We start from the raw sequence: 18,934 nt of genomic DNA on the forward strand, positions 1-18,934 counted from the left end.
TTAACTCATGGCAGATTGTCACGATGGGCGTTGTACCTACAGGAATTTGATTTTAGTATTGTTTACATACAGGGTTCTTCAAATATCGTTGCTGATGCTTTATCACGTGCACCTATGGGTTTGAAACAAAGTGCTGAAGAGGACTGCAAAGAAAACAATTATTGTTTGATGTATATTCAAGGTGTTGCGTTTGAGAACTTTATTTGGTCTTCGCTCCAGGACATCGCTAAGGAGCAAAATAAGGATTCAATTTGGAAAGACATTAAGGAGAAGTGGAGGAGAAAGGAAAGCGTAGCGATTAGACAGCATTATTCAGTTCGCAATGACATTCTTTTTAAACGAAAATCGGTCGACAACTCTGTATGGTTAGTTTGTATTCCTGATGAGTGGGTTAATAAGCTGATTTGGTATACGCATTTCAGTTATGCACACTTTGGTCCCAGAAAATGCTTTCATAAATTACGAGAAAATTGCTACTTCAGTAATATGGAAAAACGTATTCGATCTGTTCTGGCCAAATGCAAATTATGTCAAAAGGCTAAGCCGCCAACAGTTTCTCACAGAGCACCGTTGTTTCCTATCATTCCAGCGAAATTAAAGGAGATGGCTGCAGTCGATTTGTTCGGTCCAGTGGTTCGTTCTACTAATGGTTTTGCGTACATTTTCGTAGCAGTGGAGTTGACGTCAAAATATGTATGTTTTACACCTTTACGCAAAGCAACAGCTCGTTCAGTATCTAATGCTTTCATCAAACATTTTCTTAAAGAAGTTGGTCATGTTGATAAGGTTATATCAGATAATGGATCACAGTTTTGTTCTATAATTTGGCTTCGTACTCTACGGCGTCGTAAAATTAAACCAATTTTCATTTCACTTTTTCACCCTCAATCTAACGCTTCAGAGAGATGGATGAAGGAAATCAATAAATTGTGTCGTCTTTATTGTCATCAGAATCACAGAACGTGGGATCAGTATCTTCATATTTTTCAAAACATTCTGAATGAACTCCCTAATGATTCAACTTCTTTACCGCCTATACTGGTATTAAAAAATAAAGCACCGACAAATCGCATTTCTGAAATCGTTCCTTTTCCGCCTACACGGAAACTGCGGCATTCTGAAGTTGTCAACCTGGCTCTGCAAAATATTGCATCTGGGGCTGCTAGAAGAGAGAAATTAGCTAAGCGTCCTGGTCGTTTAAAAATTTTGTCAGTTGGTCAAAAGGTGTTAATTAGGTCTCATTGTTTGTCTCACAAAGGAAAAGGCTTGTGTCGCAAATTTTTTCTGCTTTATAACGGTCCATAGAGAATTCGCAAAATTATACATGATAACACTGTTGAAGTAGAAACTCTTAAATCACGACACTCTAAAGGAATACATCATATATCTAACGTAAAAATTTTTGTGGAATGACATACTTTTGAGAAACTAACAGCTACATGTAAACACGCAGAGAGTACAAGGATACCGCGGTCTGTTTTGGCGGCGGCATATACTCAAAGCAACAGGCAAGTCTGCGCGCCGCACAAGGCAGTCGTTGACCGCGAACAATTGCTTCCTACGTCACGCGCCTACAGCTGATCGAGCGCTCAGTGCGAATGCACTGACTGCCGTAAACAAATACACAGTTTAATTTCTCCGATTAAATTCAGTATACAGCTATAGTGAGTTGATGAATTATGTTATTAACATTCAGTATTTTTCAGGATACGGTTCTATAAAATATTTAAGAACTTCAGGTAAATTCTGTGTGTCTCCAACCTTAAGACGACTTACTATCGAGAAATTTTCAGGAAGAATGTAATTTCCTAGAAGAAACTAATAAACTAAAAAAAGGTAACTATTAATTGAGTTCATATTTCAGGTAACATATTTCCACTTAGGTACGTACTTTAGACGTAGTTTGCTGCTCGTGATTACGTGATTCATACTTTGTCCTACTTTCATGTTCTATGAAATTACTTGTGAAGCGACGTGCTTGCGTACGTTAACTGATTTTGACAATGATTATTAATGAGCTGGGTTGTAACTTGTATATATTATGCATCGCTTGGCTGCGCTGCTTTTTCACTGATGTCTTATTTTTTTTATTATGTGCCTGCTGTGCTTATTTATTTAAATTAAAATTGTCACCTGATTAGTTGTGCTGATATGTATGTAAGTTATACTTTGTGATTTATCTGATTGCGCCTTCATGTTTACTTATTAAGATTACATATGAACATTTAATTGCTTATGCTGATATGATGCTAATGACCTGTTTGCTGCTATGCGTATGGATTGCATATTTATACATATCTGTTGTTGTCATAACTACTCTTTAATTTGGTGTATAGAAATGCTGATATACTGTGTACAAACAGAGAGTTTAGGTCACACTATTGGATTAATTATAGATTGTTCGCTTGGCAGAGCCTCGTTGTAAGAATTGTGCTGCATTCACTTACTGACATTCTGTTCTCTACTGGTATATTTACTCGCTATTGCTTGTTTTGCTTACGCTCGGTGCCTTATATTTTTAAGATAAGAAAATGAACTGCTATAATTCGACGAACGACATTAGTACAAGAAACTTCGTTGAAGTCACATGAGCTGGAGGTTTCATGGAAGCTGTATAACTTTATGCTAATAGGAAGAAAGCTAACGACATGACATACCAAAAATAGGTTTAGACCATTAACAATTATTACACTGCATTCTTCGTGAGCAATTGAAATAGGAAGTGACACTTGACACAAAAATACTCTACATGTTTGCTTCTGCCATAATTCTTGAAGTGGTGTACACACTGTGAAATATTATGATCATTCACACTCCGTAATCGTACTTAATTACTGAGAGTTATCCGAACTAAGTCTGTTAGAGGTCATGTATGCATTCTTTTGTTTATAATTCATAATGAGTAGAAGATTTGGGTCAGACGGATTACACAGAGGTTGTGTGTTGACAATGTGTCTTCAGATTGTATAGGATGATGAGGTTTGCATTAGGATTTTATCTGTACGTGTTCGAGGAGACTGACTAGAGGAAAGAGTTGTTATGGAAGTGAAGTGATATTGGTAATAAGGTTCATATGTATCGACGTATTGAAGAGGTATTATTGAGGTATAGAGATTATATGAAGTTGATGATTATTGGAGTTTTTGTGGACAAGAGGTAAGGTAAATGCTATTAATGATAAGGTTTATATGTATCGATGTATTGAAGAGGTATTATTGAGGTATTATTGAGATTATGTGAAGTTGATGATTACTGGAGTTTTGGTGGATAAGAGGTAAAGTAAGAGAGATGCATATTTTATTTTTGTTGGTCTCATGGAACAAGGAGGATGAAGATAGCAGACTAGAACACTAAAGTAGAAGGAAGATAATCTATACACACACTTTGTTAAATCACTAAGCAGTATATATTTTTTTGAAGAGAGGAAGTATTTGCATATCTTGGCTCACTGACAGTTGTTCAACAACAGTACATTTGATCTGGCTTCCCAAACATTGGTCTTGACATGATGACTATGACGTTGACTTAACTATTATTGACTGTGATACATTGCTGCCATTACTACTTGATACACATGATGCACATCAGATTTTGACAGAATTGCATTTACACAGTTAACACTATTCAATTACACAGTAGTACTTAATGTGGACGAAAGATGAATGAGTGTGTTTTGTGTGTTTTCCTTTCCTAATCGTACCCACCTATCTCCTGAATATTATTGTATTTGTTTGTAGTGGCTTGCACTGACACCCATAAATATTATAGGTTTACTGATAATTGAGTATTTGTAATAGTTAATATGACAATTATCTGAAATCATTTGTGTGTTTATTAGAATTTATATGTTTAGTGTAAAAGCATTTGTATGTGTATTCAAACTATTGTTCATGCCTGAACTGTCTGATTAGTGATGGTAAATATTATGAACTGTTACCTGCACTTTTCAACGTAATGTGTGACACTTAGGAATGATTAATTTCTGCTGATGAACTGAGTGATCAGTGATAGTGAATATTATGGACTGTTACTTGTACTTTATCTACATGATTGGTGTCACTAGGACATGTTTAGTTTCTGCTGATAAACAGTGTGATTAGTGATAGTGAATATCATGGACTGCTCTCTGGACCTGCTCATCATTTCTAGGTGCAACTGATGGACTACTTGTATGGAAATGAAGTCACTTCTTGCTGTCTGCACCTACTCAACATTGCTGGGTGCCACTGATGAACTGCTTCTACTGAACTAATGTGACTTGTTGCTGTGTGTACCTCTGCAACTTTACTGGGTGCCACAGATGGAACTGCTTCTGCTGAAATGATGTCACTTGTTGGTGTCTGCACCTGCTCAGTATTGCTGGGTGCCACTAATGGAACTACTTCTACTGAAATGATGTCACTTGTTGGTTTCTGCACCTGCTCTCAACATTGCTGGGTGCAACTGATGGACTACTTCTACTGAAATGATGTCACTTGTTGGTGTCTGCACCTGCTCTCAACATTGCTGGGTGCAACTGATGGACTGTTTCTGCTGAAATAATGTCACTTGTCGGTGTCTGCACCTGCTCAACATTGCTGGGTGCAACTGATGGACTGCTTCTACTGAAATGATGTCACTTGTCGGTGTCTGCACCTACTCAACATTGCTGGGTGCAACTGATGGACTGCTTCTACTGAAATGAAGTCACTTGTTGGTGTCTGCACCTGCTCTCAACATTGCTGGGTGCAACTGATGGACAGCTTCTACTGAAATGAAGTCACTTGTTGGTGTCTGCACCTGCTCTCAACATTGCTGGGTGCAACTGATGGACTGTTTTTACTGAAACAATGTGACTTGTTGCTGTGTGTACCTGCTCAACATTGCTGGGTGCAACTGAAGGACTGTTTCTGCTGAAATGATGTCACTTGTTGGTGTCTGCACCTGCTCAACATTGCTGGGTGCAACTGATGAACTGTTTCTACTGAAATGAAGTCACTTGTTGCTGTCTGCACCTACTCAACATTGCTGGGTGCCTCTGATGGATTGCTTCTACTGAACTAATGTGACTTGTTGCTGGGTGTACCTGCTAAACTCTACTGGGTGCCACTGATGGACTGCTTCTACTGAAATGATGTCACTTGTTGGTGTCTGCACCTGCTCAACATTGCTGGGTGCAACTGATGAACTGTTTCTACTGAAATGAAGTCACTTGTTGCTGTCTGCACCTACTCAACATTGCTGGGTGCCTCTGATGGATTGCTTCTACTGAACTAATGTGACTTGTTGCTGGGTGTACCTGCTAAACTTTACTGGGTACAACTGATGGACTGCTTCTACTGAAATGATGTCACATGTTGGTGTTTTTTTTTTGTATAAACTAATTATTGAAAGCATTTTATGTGAACATTTGTATAAACTGATTTTTTGTGTATTGTGTAAACTATTATGTAAAGCCACATGTATGAAAAAATTTGTATTGCCTACTGTATTTTATATATTAGGTTATTGAAAGGTCAGTGCAAAGCCAAAATTTTAACTAATTATGTGATATTTAGGTATTAATATTATCTTTTGTTTTGTCTGTATTTTTGTGGACGAATTTGGTGGTATTTTCACCACCAATGCTGGCAAAAATACCATCAAATTCTGGCCTGTGGAGGAGGGGCATATGAAAGGTGGCTACACTGAGCCACTGCGCCAGAGATTGCGCCAAAGAGTACTATTAAGCCGCCTCCACAGTGCTTGGAGAGAACTCGTAGAAGTCAGTGCTTGTTGAGAGCTCGTAGAAGTCAGTGCCTGTTAAGAACTCGTAGCAGTCAGTGCCTGTTAAGAACTCGTAGAAGTCAGTGCGTGGGCAGAGTTCGTAGAAGACAGTTCGTGTTGAGATGTGCGAGTGGGCAAGGCTTGTCGAGATGTTATAGTAAGGAGTGCTTGTTCCATGTTTTATCCAGTTATTTGATGGGAGAGATAGCAGATGTTATTCTAATGGAAATACTGTAACGATCAGAGTGCTTTCCGTCAATATATATGAAGGTAAAATAATGCGTGTTTTTTCATTAATTCCATGTTTTAAATAATGCGTCATTACAGGTTCAGTCAACAAAGCATCTGGCGTGTGTTCTTGTATTAGAGTGTAATTCTGGTTTTCTTGCGTAATTATAGTTTTTCTAATTTTCTTTTATCACGTCAGTATAATGGTATTTAAAATTTCTTGTCTTGTTGAAGAAGAACCGTGCCAGATGTGTACGTTGAGTCACACTCCCACATACAGAACAGTTACTCTTGTGCTTATTGGTTTCGTAGGTTTTATAGTTGCTGGGGACTTAATTAATTAATTGTGTTAACGAAAATTTTCATTTCATTCTTTGTTGTTGTTCTAAGTAGTCAGATTGCGTAATAATAATAGTCAGGGCCAACCGATTACGAAATAGCGTAATCGGACATACAGCTACTAAAACTAAAAAATATTTTCAATCATATTTAATTAAGCCCCCATGCAACAGATGGAAAAATGTTGTTATTGTCTTTTGTGGGAGCGACCAAACTGCGAGGTCATCGGTCTCGTCGGATCAGGGAAGGACGGGGAAGGAAGTCGGACGTGCCCTTTCAAAGGAACCATTCCCGCATTTGCCTGGAGCGATTTAGGGAAATCACGGAAAACCTAACTCAGGATGGCCGGACGCGGGATTGAACCGTCGTCCACCAGAATGCGAGTCCATTGTGCTAACCACTGCGCCACCTCGCTCGGTGGAAAAATGTAAATAAACACTTTATTAAAAGTAACCCCTATAAAGGTCAATATATTTAGTCCACTGTGAGACAGGACGATCAATGCCTTCGTGGAAAATATTTGTATCCAGGCGTACACCTCGTTGTCCGAGATAATTGAAAGCCCAGAAAGTCCTCTTCAGGGTTACAAAAATATGAAAATTTCACAGGGGAGGGATCAGGAATATATGACGGATGCTTAAGAGCTTCTCAGCACAACTTATGTGACGCTTCGAGACAACCTTGGTAGCGTGAAGTCGAAACCCTGCGTACTATCATGGTTCCGTACAAAATGCCAAACATTTTTCCATGGAGGCACTGCTCATCTTCTCTCACAATGGAACAATTTCATTGGCAGTTACGGCAATTACTTTTGAAGTAATACAAAGTTTACGTAATTTTCCAGCTGTCTCATTTGACTGCCCCTTATATTTTATCAGTACATATGTAGCATTTCCATCTTCTTTTAGTTGGTGTACGTTGTAATCACTGCTTGAACTGAAGATGATTGTTTGAGAGATCGATGTGCATTGTCCTTGTGTTTCCATTTGTTTATTTTCATCACCATTCAGTGGACGATTTATCTTACGTGTTTCTAAGTACAGGAGAGTCAATGTTTTCTTATGTTTCTAATGTCAAGTACAAGTGAATAACAAACTGTGATGTACTTATGAACGGGTCTCTAAGAGAGAAAGCGATTTACCGAATAAAAAATATTGTATGCTATTTGAAAAAGGCGCACACCTGTCCATGTCTTCGAAACGAACAAAGCTGCAAGAAAAACAACCATGACAAACTGCGTGTTTGCTTCTGTCTCGGGTTCTTCGGCTGTCGTTTGCTTGATGATTTTTCTGACGTTTCGCCAGCACGAGCGGCCGGCATTCTCAAAGCTTCACCCTCTATTGTTGGTGATGAAGCTTTGACAATGCAAGCCATTTGTGCTGGAGGAACGTTAGAGGGATCATCACATAAATGTCGAAAGGAGAACCCGAGACACAAACCAACAGGCAGCTTGTCAACAAGTGGCCATGGAAACCTTAACAGTTTTATAGAAGCAGTCACGCTGGTCATGTCCACCTGGTAGCTAAAGAACTTTTGCTTGATGCATGATTAATTTTACTTGTGGAGAAAACATTGTACTTGGCGGTCAAGACAGGAGGACCTCCTTTTTTTCAACCTACGATCAGCGGTAGAATTAAAATTACAGTGAAAATCAGGTGATGCTTTACACAGATGTGTTGCTTAGTGTCTCTAGCATGCCCGCCAATCGCGTCACGTCGTCTTTTTCAGTTCTGAGAGATAATGACCCATAAACATGCTTCAAACAATACTGTCTCCTGTCAAGTAGGAATTGTCTGCCGAGAGACTTCGCCTGGTTTGATGCAGCCCACATAACGTCACTGTCACGTGTTTCATTCTGCACGACAATTCTTGGCCCCACACAGCAGGTGCAACGAAGAAGCTCTTGCAGCGATTTTCATGGGAAATCATCCGCCATACAGCCCGGACTTTGCTCGCCGTGATTGCCATCTCTTCGCTCACGTGAACCGCTGGCTACGAGGACAGCATTTCGGCTCACACTACGAGCTGCAGACCAGAGTAGGAATAGACGGGAATTACTGAAGAGTTCTACTCGTATGAAGAGGGTATTGGAAAGTATGTATCATGCTACAACATATTTCTAAGTCAGAACATTGAATATTTAGAGACGTAGCGCTGGAATGTGCGTGTAAATATTGCAAAATAAAACGTTTTTGGTATGCACGTTGGTTGCCATTTCGCAACCAGTAATATGTTGAACAAAAAAAAAAAATTAAAAAAATAAAACAGTATCGCCCGTAGTTGGGTCGCCCTTTACAATAAAAAGAAAATGGTTCAAATGGCTCTGAGCACTATGGGACTTAACATCTATGGTCATCAGTACCCTAGAACTTAAAACCACTTAAACCTAACTAACCTAAGGACATCACACAACACCCAGTCATCACCCTGTACAATAACTTGATGAACTTCCTTTTTGGTATATCGAGTAGGAGAAGGTGTTATAACTTAATGTTACAGATAACTATTAATGCACATTAATTGACTTCTTGTCACCTGTTCGTGACTGAGATGTTTACATCAGTGTTACTCGTATCATTTCCAGTGAACGCTATGGATTCGCCGCACTGCAGACTTGAGTTTTGCGTTCATTGAAAGAGAAACGGAAACAAAGACGGCGCCTCTGATGGATTGCCTCCCGTCGTCCAGATAAGCGCTGATTTATGCTCTCGCCTTCCGCAGCAGCGCCGCAAACGCCGTCGGTAGACGGACGCCGTGCGGTGATAGGCGCCGTGGCCGCCGACGCCGATGCTCACGCCCACACCGAGTGACGCCAGGCGTCATGGGCTGTTCAGTATCAGTCGGTGCAGCGAGCGGGCGGGCGAGCTCTATCGGATCTTCCGCCGTACGCGTCGGAGCAATTGTAAGCGGGAGCTCTCCTGGCGGGTGCCCGGATAGGCAATGGCTGCGTTTGACGGTGGAGTCCGCTGTTCGGCGTAACGGCAGTGGCGTATCGCGGGAGAGTCGCATTACAACGAGGTAAACAAGCTGCGTTTCCTGTTGTCTGGTTTGAAACTGTTGGACTGCCTCCACCACCAAAACGTCAGTCGTCCATATGTTGCTACTTCTGCTGTCGTCGCACTGTGACCGCAGGTACTCAAATATCTCCCTCCCCCCTTCCCCCACCCCCTCGTTTCCTTAAAGAACCCAAGTTCCATGTATAAACCTTCAAATGGATGATTAAGTTGCAAATAAGATAACGTGTCTTCACAATACCCACATTTCCATTATTTCAGTTTTTATTACGTCATACCTCCTGAACTGCGTATCGTACAGTGATAGACTATAATTTGGCAACTTTCCTCTATTCGTTATTTTATGGACGATGTCAGCAATAAAACGTTTCGTAAAGGTCTGAAATTAAGTGCAAAGTTTTTTGGAAGTCACTAAGTTCTCACACTCTTAAATGTTTTAAAAATATAATTTGAGTAATCTGCAACTAGGAATCGGTGTTCTTAGATTAGATTAGATTAGATTAGATTAATACTAGTTCCATGGATCATGAATACGATATTTCGTAATGATGTGGATCGAGTCGAATTTTCTAATACATGACATAATTAGGTTAATTTAACAACGTACTTAAGTTAATATAACAACTTTATTTTTTTGTGTTTTTTGTTTTTCTTTATTTTTTATTTGTTTTATTTTTTAAATATTTTTTTCTTTTTTTTCTTCATTTATATCTAAAAATTCCTCTATGGAGTAGAAGGAGTTGTCATTCAGAAATTCTTTTAATTTCTTCTTAAATAATTGTTGGTTATCTGTCAGACTTTTGATACTATTTGGTAAGTGACCAAGGACTTTAGTGCCAGTATAATTCACCCCTTTCTGTGCCAAAGTTAGATTTAATCTTGAATAGTGAAGATCATCCTTTCTCCTAGTATTGTAGTTATGCACACTGCTATTACTTTTGAATTGGGTTTGGTTGTTAATAACAAATTTCATAAGAGAGTATGTATACTGAGAAGCTACTGTGAATATCCCTAGATCCTTAAATAAGTGTCTGCAGGATGATCTTGGGTGGACTCCAGCTATTATTCTGATTACACGCTTTTGTGCAATAAATACTTTATTCCTCAGTGATGAATTCCCCCAAAATATGATACCATATGAAAGCAATGAGTGAAAATAGGCGTAGTAAGCTAATTTACTAAGATGTTTATCACCAAAATTTGCAATGACCCTTATTGCATAAGTAGCTGAACTCAAACGTTTCAGCAGATCATCAATGTGTTTCTTCCAATTTAATCTCTCATCAATGGACACACCTAAAAATTTGGAATATTCTACCTTAGCTATATGCTTCTGATTAAGGTCTATATTTATTAATGGCGTCATACCATTCCCTGTACGGAACTGTATGTACTGTGTCTTATCAAAATTCAGTGAGAGTCCGTTTACAAGTAACCACTCAGTAATTTTCTGAAAGACAGTATTGACAATTTCATCAGTTAATTCTTGTTTGTCAGGTGTGATTACTATACTTGTATCATCAGCAAAGAGAACTAACTTTGCCTCTTCATGAATATAGAATGGCAAGTCATTAATATATAGTAAGAACAACAAAGGACCCAAGACTGACCCTTGTGGAACCCCATTCATGATAGTTCCCCAGTTTGAGGAATGTGCTGATGTTTGCATGTTACGAGAACTACTTATTTCAACTTTCTGCACTCTTCCAGTTAGGTACGAATTAAACCATTTGTGCACTGTCCCACTCATGCCACAATACTTGAGCTTGTCTAGCAGAATTTCACGATTTACACAATCAAAAGCCTTTGAGAGATCACAAAAAATCCCAATGGGTGGTGTTCGGTTAATCAGATCATTCAAAATTTGACTGGTGAAAGCATATACGGCATTTTCTGTTGAAAAACCTTTCTGGAAACCAAACTGACATTTCGTTAGTAGTTCATTTTTACAAATATGTGAAGCTACCATTTAGTAATGCAGGATTTCCACAAAATCCTACTAAACTGCCTCCATCCGACCATCGAGTCATCCTCAGCCGACAGGCGTCACAGGAAGCGGATATAGAGAGGCATGGTCTCAGCTTATCGGTCTCCCGGATGTTGTCAGTTTTTCGTGCACGAATGCGCCATTTCTCAATCAATTCGCTCAATGGGCGTCACAACGACTGAGTGGAATCAACGTCGAAACAGCGCTAGACAGACTCTTACTGTTACTCATTGAAGTGTTGGCCAAGCTCAACAGCGTCTAACTTCGGTGATCTAACAGGAACCGGTGTTACCTCTGCGGCAAGGCGGTTAGCATTTTACGTCCCACAATCATTTCAAACAGCCATTACGTGCAATCTATTACTGATAGAGAATCTTACGTTGCTGTAAAAGTTTTTTTTAAAATCTATATTTCCAAAATCTTAATAATTATACAATTTTAAACCACTACCTTATATGATTAGTGGGTCCAGATAATGATACAATGATTACAATTGCAGCTAAATCCTAAATTATATTTACGTAACTAATTAGCATAGTAAGCTGCAGAATAATTGCAAAGGGCAAAAGTAGTTGATTTTAATTTTATAGGGATTACTTAATAAACCTAACTATTTACTAGTTGCTACTGCCTACAGCGTTACAGATGTGTCATTCAAATATAAACCTATATGTAGAGCCTTGCTCGTTGAGCTAAGCCCAATGAGCGTGCCCCTGACAGTGGGCAGGCCGAGATGTTGGTCGCTGCAGGTTTCTAGAAACTTCGTACCTAAAATCTACGTCCTACAACTAATTCTATCATAAAGTCAAGTTCGGTGCTTGTCCTTGATCGGTAGTGCTGCACCCCACTCCCCCTAGTCCGGAACGCGGCGGATTCCAGACTGCAGAAGTCGGCCTGTCCACGCTCAGGCGGTATGGGAATAGGGTACCGGACTCAGTAGGTGTTAAGTATCTCTTAAGTTCTTGTTAGTTTAAGTCTCTCAGATATTCCCTTAAAACTTTTTGTGACACCACGTTTGCCAGTTTGTTGATAGTCTGAAAAGTGTCGTGTTGTCTGAATAGCTGTATGTGTTATGGTGTGGCAGTTGGTCACGTAACATTGAAGCTACATTATTACAAAGGGGCCGGCCGGTGTGGCCGTGCGGTTCTAGGCGCTTCAGTCTGGAAAAGCGCGACCGCTACGGTCGCAGGTTCGAATCCTGCCTCGGGCATGGATGTGTGTGATGTCCTTAGGTTAGTTAGGTTTAAGTAGTTCTAAGTTCTAGGGGACTGATGACCACAGATGTTAAGTCCCATAGCGCTCAGAGCCATTTGAACCATTGAAAAGGGGGCATTCGTAAACAACATGGTCAGATGTACCCTCCGGAACGCCACAGTCACACGCGGGTGTAGCCTTCTTCCCAAATCGACATAATATGTCGGGTAGGGTCCACGACCAGTGAGAAAGTGGAATAGTCCCCGTGTTGGTTCGAAGTACTTCATTCCCATCCGTTCCCTAATGTCCGGAATAAGATCAAAAGTTCCAAATTCGGTTTCTTCAGCTTCCCAGGATTCCTGCCATAACTGATCTCCTCTTAGTCTGATCTCAACCCTCTTCCCAGCCATGATGCCTATAATCTTTTCTGTTTTCTCTATGTTACCTTTCTTGGCCCAGTACCATATGGCCTGTTCAAAAATTTTGGCGTCCAGGGGGCAGAGCCCCATTATGACTAACAGGGCTCCTCCCGGCGTTGTCCTGTAAGCCCCCACTGATCTGACTATCATATTCCTGTGGACACTTCTCACTGTCATCGCAGGTACCACCCTCGTGAGTCTGTGTGCCCAGACTCCCGAGCCGTAACCCACTATTGATGCAGCGTCTCTCAAAATCTTCTTTCTAGGAAGTGTCATCTGGTACGCGTGATCCAAAGTACTTCGGAATTTTCGGCGCCAGTATGGGTGGGTACCACCAACAACAAATAAAAGCGTACTGAGGTGGTTCAAAAGCTTCCCCCGTGTGACTCAAGTTCCGGTTGACAGAGTGCAAGCTGCAATTCAGTGCTTTCGCTTTCCAGCATGTTGGTGCATCTCCACGTCGGATTTTGAAGGTGCTGGATGTGCCAATTACAGATTGCATGAGAGATGGCTGGTGATGGTCGCATAGTATGGCCCCCGTGGTCTTCCGATGTAACGTCATTAGACGTTTCCTTGTGTGGTCACGTCAGTCAGTGACATTGCTACTCTTCGTACAGGAATCAGTGAAGGAATCAAAAATCTGTAATAGTTACCGAGCTATGATATCCTAAAATGATTACGGGACATTATCGGCTCACCGTAGTGACTCAGCAGTAAATTTTTTGACTACTCCAAGAAAAGACCAGAGCCCCTAATGAAAATGTGGAAGACTCTTGACTTCTTCGAGGTATAGGGATTTATACGATCTACATCTGATTTTACGTATATACATACTCCCAAGCCATTATACAATACATGGCCCATTGTACCACTGCTAACAATTCCTTTTCGTGTAGTGCTCGCAGATGAATAAAAGAAAAAATGACTATATATTTTCTTCCATAAGACCCCTCATACGACACTCATCATCCACACGAAGTATACACTGGTGGTATTAGGCTTAGACTGCAGTCTGTCTCCTGAACCGGTTCCCTACACTTGGAATGCAGTCTGTCGCCTGAACCGGTTCCCTAGACTATCTCAATAATGTTTCGCCAAAAGAACATCATTTCTACTTCACGCATTCCCATTTTAGATCCGAAAAATTTCCATAACACTCGCTTGTCTATGGATCATACAGGTAACAGATCTAACGGTATGCCTTGTGATTTCTTCGATGTCTTCCTTTAAACCTGTCAGCTGGGAATCGTAAACACTCAAAAAGTGGTCGCATAAGTGTTCTTTACTTTGTCTCCTTTATAGATGAGGTGCACTTTCGTAGAATGTCGACCATTCGCCTTCCCAGCATCCGCCCTAACTTCCTAGTTCGGTTTCATGTCTCTTTGTAACGTTGTTCTTTTATATTTAAGCGACGTGCCTATGCCAAACAGCACAGCACTAATACTATATTCGAATATTCCTTGATGGTTTTCTTATCTGTGTTAAGCTTTTTGCTATTCACCACACCTAATATAGCCCTAAATACCGTCAAATCAGCCTTTAATCTCTTACATTTACTTTTTTTAATGATGACTCTTCCTGTACACTACTGCGTCATCACCTGTTGAAGAGTGTCGCTCACTCAATTTGCTCGATTGTTTTCCGTATAAGAAACAGTAGCCGTCCTATCACAGCTCCCGGTTCACTCCGTATGACACCTGTGTCTGTTCTATCCCCCCGAATTTCAGATTTTTCCTTCATTTTTGTAAGAGAGACTTTAAATGTCATATCAAAAACTAAAAAAATAAATAACAAGAAATACAGTCTTCCAAAGCTGTAATACAGGAAATGCAAAGTGACATAAGTAATTTTGAAGGAACTCTTTAATTAACGGAAAACCTGTTTTCCAGCGACATCTATAGTTTTCAAGGTATGAAGTCATGAGTTTGGAACTGCTTGCGAATTTCCATGTGTGTCAATAAAGTAACTTCATCCAAACATAAAATTAGTAGCGTACTTTTACTGTGCTTGGAGACTCTGTAGTGATCTATACCTACGTGAATTTAATAATTTTTACGTGGTTAGTGTAGGAGCCGGAGAATTTAAAACGATTTTTTTATCACCGCGGAGAATGGAGGGATATACTGACGGCTTGAAAACAGTACTTGTCGAGACGACGGACCTCAAGTGTCAGACGCTAAGCAATTTGAATGAAATTTCAGTGTTTCACAAAGCTAGGCGATACACCAGCAGCACTCAGGCAGAGAGTGACTAGGGAGAGCACCACACTGTCTGGCCCTCTCAACACGGTCGTAGCATTTGAAAATCTATATTATAGCCTGTAGAATAATGAAATCTTGGAGAACCATTCCAGTAATTATTCACCCGTCATGGAATCGTCGCTGCAGTAGATCTTTGCTGAATGGACGATGTGAGTTTGCAGTTGTTACTTCCAGTTTTTTTCAGAATATGGATTACACAATATGTGATGTATTGAACCTATTTTTACAGTCGCACAGTAGCTAAAATTTAATGATACTACCATCGCTGTTATTGTGATATCAGTTAGTCAGAAATATGGGAGATTCAGTTACGACAGCATCATACTGAAATTACTTGACATGTGGAGGAACGCATTTATGGGGGAACGTCAACACATTGTCCTTTTAACCAGTTCCTCGCCTTTCAATTGGTATCAGTACGTCATAATCATAACTGAATCTGCCATATTCTTTAACACTGAACACTTCTAGTGCCTGCGATAATTTTAATATTTTATAATGGCCAAGACGGTAAGAATTTTGACTTTCTACAAGTTAATATCTCCTTCTATACTTGTGACTAATATAATTCAAGCTACAGACGCAATTTTGAAATTATTTCTTTTGCAGCTGATACGAAAGTTTTCAATTTTTGGAACAGGTAAATTTTACCTAAAAATCAGTCAGTCACGTGTTTGTTCCGAATTGTACATTAATGGCTCAAAGAAACTAAAGTGTTTCGTTCCTTTAATTGTGTCGCCACTGATTTTCTTATTTGACTGGTTGTTACGTGGGTATCCAAATGTCTTCGTAACTTCCCCTTTTGTGTTGTTTATCAGTTATATAATATATGCATCTGGGAGGATTTTCCTTGTTGAGGGAAATTAGGTTTCAAAATCATTAATTTTGAATCCCCTGTTTGTACTCTCATATTCTAGTGTTCCCTTCTTGTTTGTCTTTTTTCCCGTCGTACTAAGTTCGGCGTTTAACCCATGTGACTATGACGATCAACTAAAACTAATTCTTATACAGTTTGAATACTAATTGCCGTATCGCATGAAGTGTGACACCATTAACAGACGTGGAAGACGTTGAAATAACGCTCAGTACTTTGTGCGTCAATTATTCCTGGTATAAAACCGTACGAGCATCTGCCACTGGATGCAACCTCTGCATACCTTATATCTTTAAAAACAGTGCTTGGCCAATGCGGAAAATGGAAACACATTAGAATGAGGCAGACATCCTAGAAGTGCAGCTAGTCATAGTTATTATTTAAGGGTTGTCTACCATAGGGAAGTTGTATGGCTATACGGAACTCAGAATAAAAGCCAGATTTGAAAAACAAAACTACTAATTAATGTAATCAAGTGAACAAGCGGCAATGAATAATTCATGGCAGTGTAGCAAACTAAAATAAAATGACTCTAAATACTGTTGGACTCGGATTTAATTTGAAGACTGTAGAAACCTAACTCTATAAGGCATCCACATCTAGATAGTTTTCAAATGCAAGTTAAATGAGACAATTATTTATTATAGATAACTGAGTATGTGGCATGCATATACAGTTCGAGTGCTCAGAAAATGAATTACGATAATCTAACATACTTCAAGTTCAGCAACTGATTAGCACCAGCTGGGAAGTGAACATATTTTAAAATGCAAGTTGTTTCCAGGGCCCCTCAATTCCCCAGCTCCGCTTGGAGGTGTGGTTGAAAGCTGCTACCAGTGTAACAAATGAATATGTACCCTTTTCTAGATAAAAAAAAGAGGAAGTGGCAGGAACTACCCACTCACACCTTGCGAAAGCATCATTGCAATTCAGGATGTTGGTACCACGCCCGGTGGTGGGAGAGTTCCTTTGGATTGCACAGTCCGTTGTTTTGTGGGGAACCAACGAACTTGCTGACGTCAGAGAAGCGTAGGCGGCCTCGTGTTTGATGTAAGGACAGAAAGCTAAATTCCCTGAAACAGCCTCTGGGAGAAGCTGTGGCGACCAGTGACATCCGGCCTGTGGCAAGGGGATTAGCACTAGGAACACAATATTCATTTCTGGAAACAGAACCTTTTCCGTGAAAACTAGTGGTCACACATAAGGAGCTCGTTCCCTGAAATTGATACATGATAAACTTTCTTCCGACCTCATGGTGCTGCCAAGCTCTGGGGACCCGATCCCTTCTGGCGAGAGACTGAATAATTGCTTCTCCCAGCAAAATGAACCAAGCTCAGACAACTAATTATCACTTAATCGTGACAAAGCAAAAATAAAATCAAAATGCGATATTTGACAGACAAATCACTAATTTCTTGTCTTATACTTTTATGGATATTAAATTATGTATCCGACAATCTGACTTTCCTAAAGCCTTTGAACCTATTGTTGCTAATATCCCCCGATAAAATCTTCCAAATCAAAGATAGATTCCTTTCTCACACAAACGAAGAAGTTGATGGTTGTTACATGATTATATCGTCTCATCGTAATGTCTCTTTTAATTTTTGTGTATATTATCGTATTCAGCATTTTAGAACTCCAAGACGAAGACTATCATAAGATAGTATTTAAACGATAACCTGTTTGGGGCTGCCTAAAGCCTTCAGTCGCTGTGAGCATATTGCATGCTAATCTTTAATATTCGTTAAAATAACACCACCTTAAGGAACGTGACCAGATAGGTCAGTGTTTACGGCACCCTCAGTCGGTGCAGCGTCCTCAAACGAACTCGGTGACTAAGGCCGGAATGTGAGCGAGTTAGAACGGAGCAGAGTGACAGGTCTCCAGGAACCGAGTTTATCGAATTGTGACCCTGTGGCTTGTAGGGGGCATGCTGCTATTAAAAAGAATCTTGTGCGGAACAAGCGGATGTACTGGAGCGTTTCGACAGGTGTGGATATGTCTGCGTCGATGGCACGACGCCGTCTGATGAGAGATGGACCGGTGGCACGCATGCCATTGCATCGGCTTCCACTCACCAGAAACTACAAGAGCCTCAGATGGCAGTGGGTACGTGAATGCAGTCACTGGCGTGCTGAATGGTAAAATGTACTGTTTACGGAAGAGTTCCGCTTCAACTCGTTCCAAAGTGATGAACGTGTAAGTGTTATACGCTATCGTGATGAGAGAAATCATCCAGACTGCATTGTTCAGCAGCATGGCGGAAACGCTTCAAGTTTGACAGCGCCATACGCTATAAAACGTGACTTGACCCGTTACGCTTTGAGGCCTGTCCAAACAACAATAATCAAACAAAATGTCATATTTCAGCAAGACAATGTCCAGCCACATTTGGTGAGTAGTGTGCAAGCCTTCCTCGAAGAACGACGCGTACTTTTATTTCCCTAACCTGCCCGTTCGCCAGACATGCACCTACCATACACTACTGGGATAACATCAGTTGGCCATTTTTTCGTTCTGGTCCTCCTGCAAACACTATCGATGCTTTTTGGACATGCCAACAAACTGCATGATAGTGAGTTCCCAGCAGCGTTCAGTGATTCCATGCCACGACATCATTACTTCACATCGTGACTTCACACTGCACAGTATTCTCAGGAGAAAAGTCTAAACACAATTCCGCAATTTTAATCACCTTCCCATTTTTATGTCTGTAATCGGAAAAATAAATTTTATTGTAATCAAGTCACTTTCTTCATACTGCAATTTTCACAAAACGGCAGTGTACTTTGACGGATTGAAGTACATTTTCTAAACGTTATGAACGCAGCAGTTTGGATGTAATCTTACACGAGAAAACCGGCAAGTAA

This window comes from Schistocerca americana, chromosome 2 (genome assembly GCF_021461395.2).
Source record: "Schistocerca americana isolate TAMUIC-IGC-003095 chromosome 2, iqSchAmer2.1, whole genome shotgun sequence".
In the NCBI taxonomy this organism is placed as follows: Eukaryota; Metazoa; Arthropoda; class Insecta; order Orthoptera; family Acrididae; genus Schistocerca; species Schistocerca americana.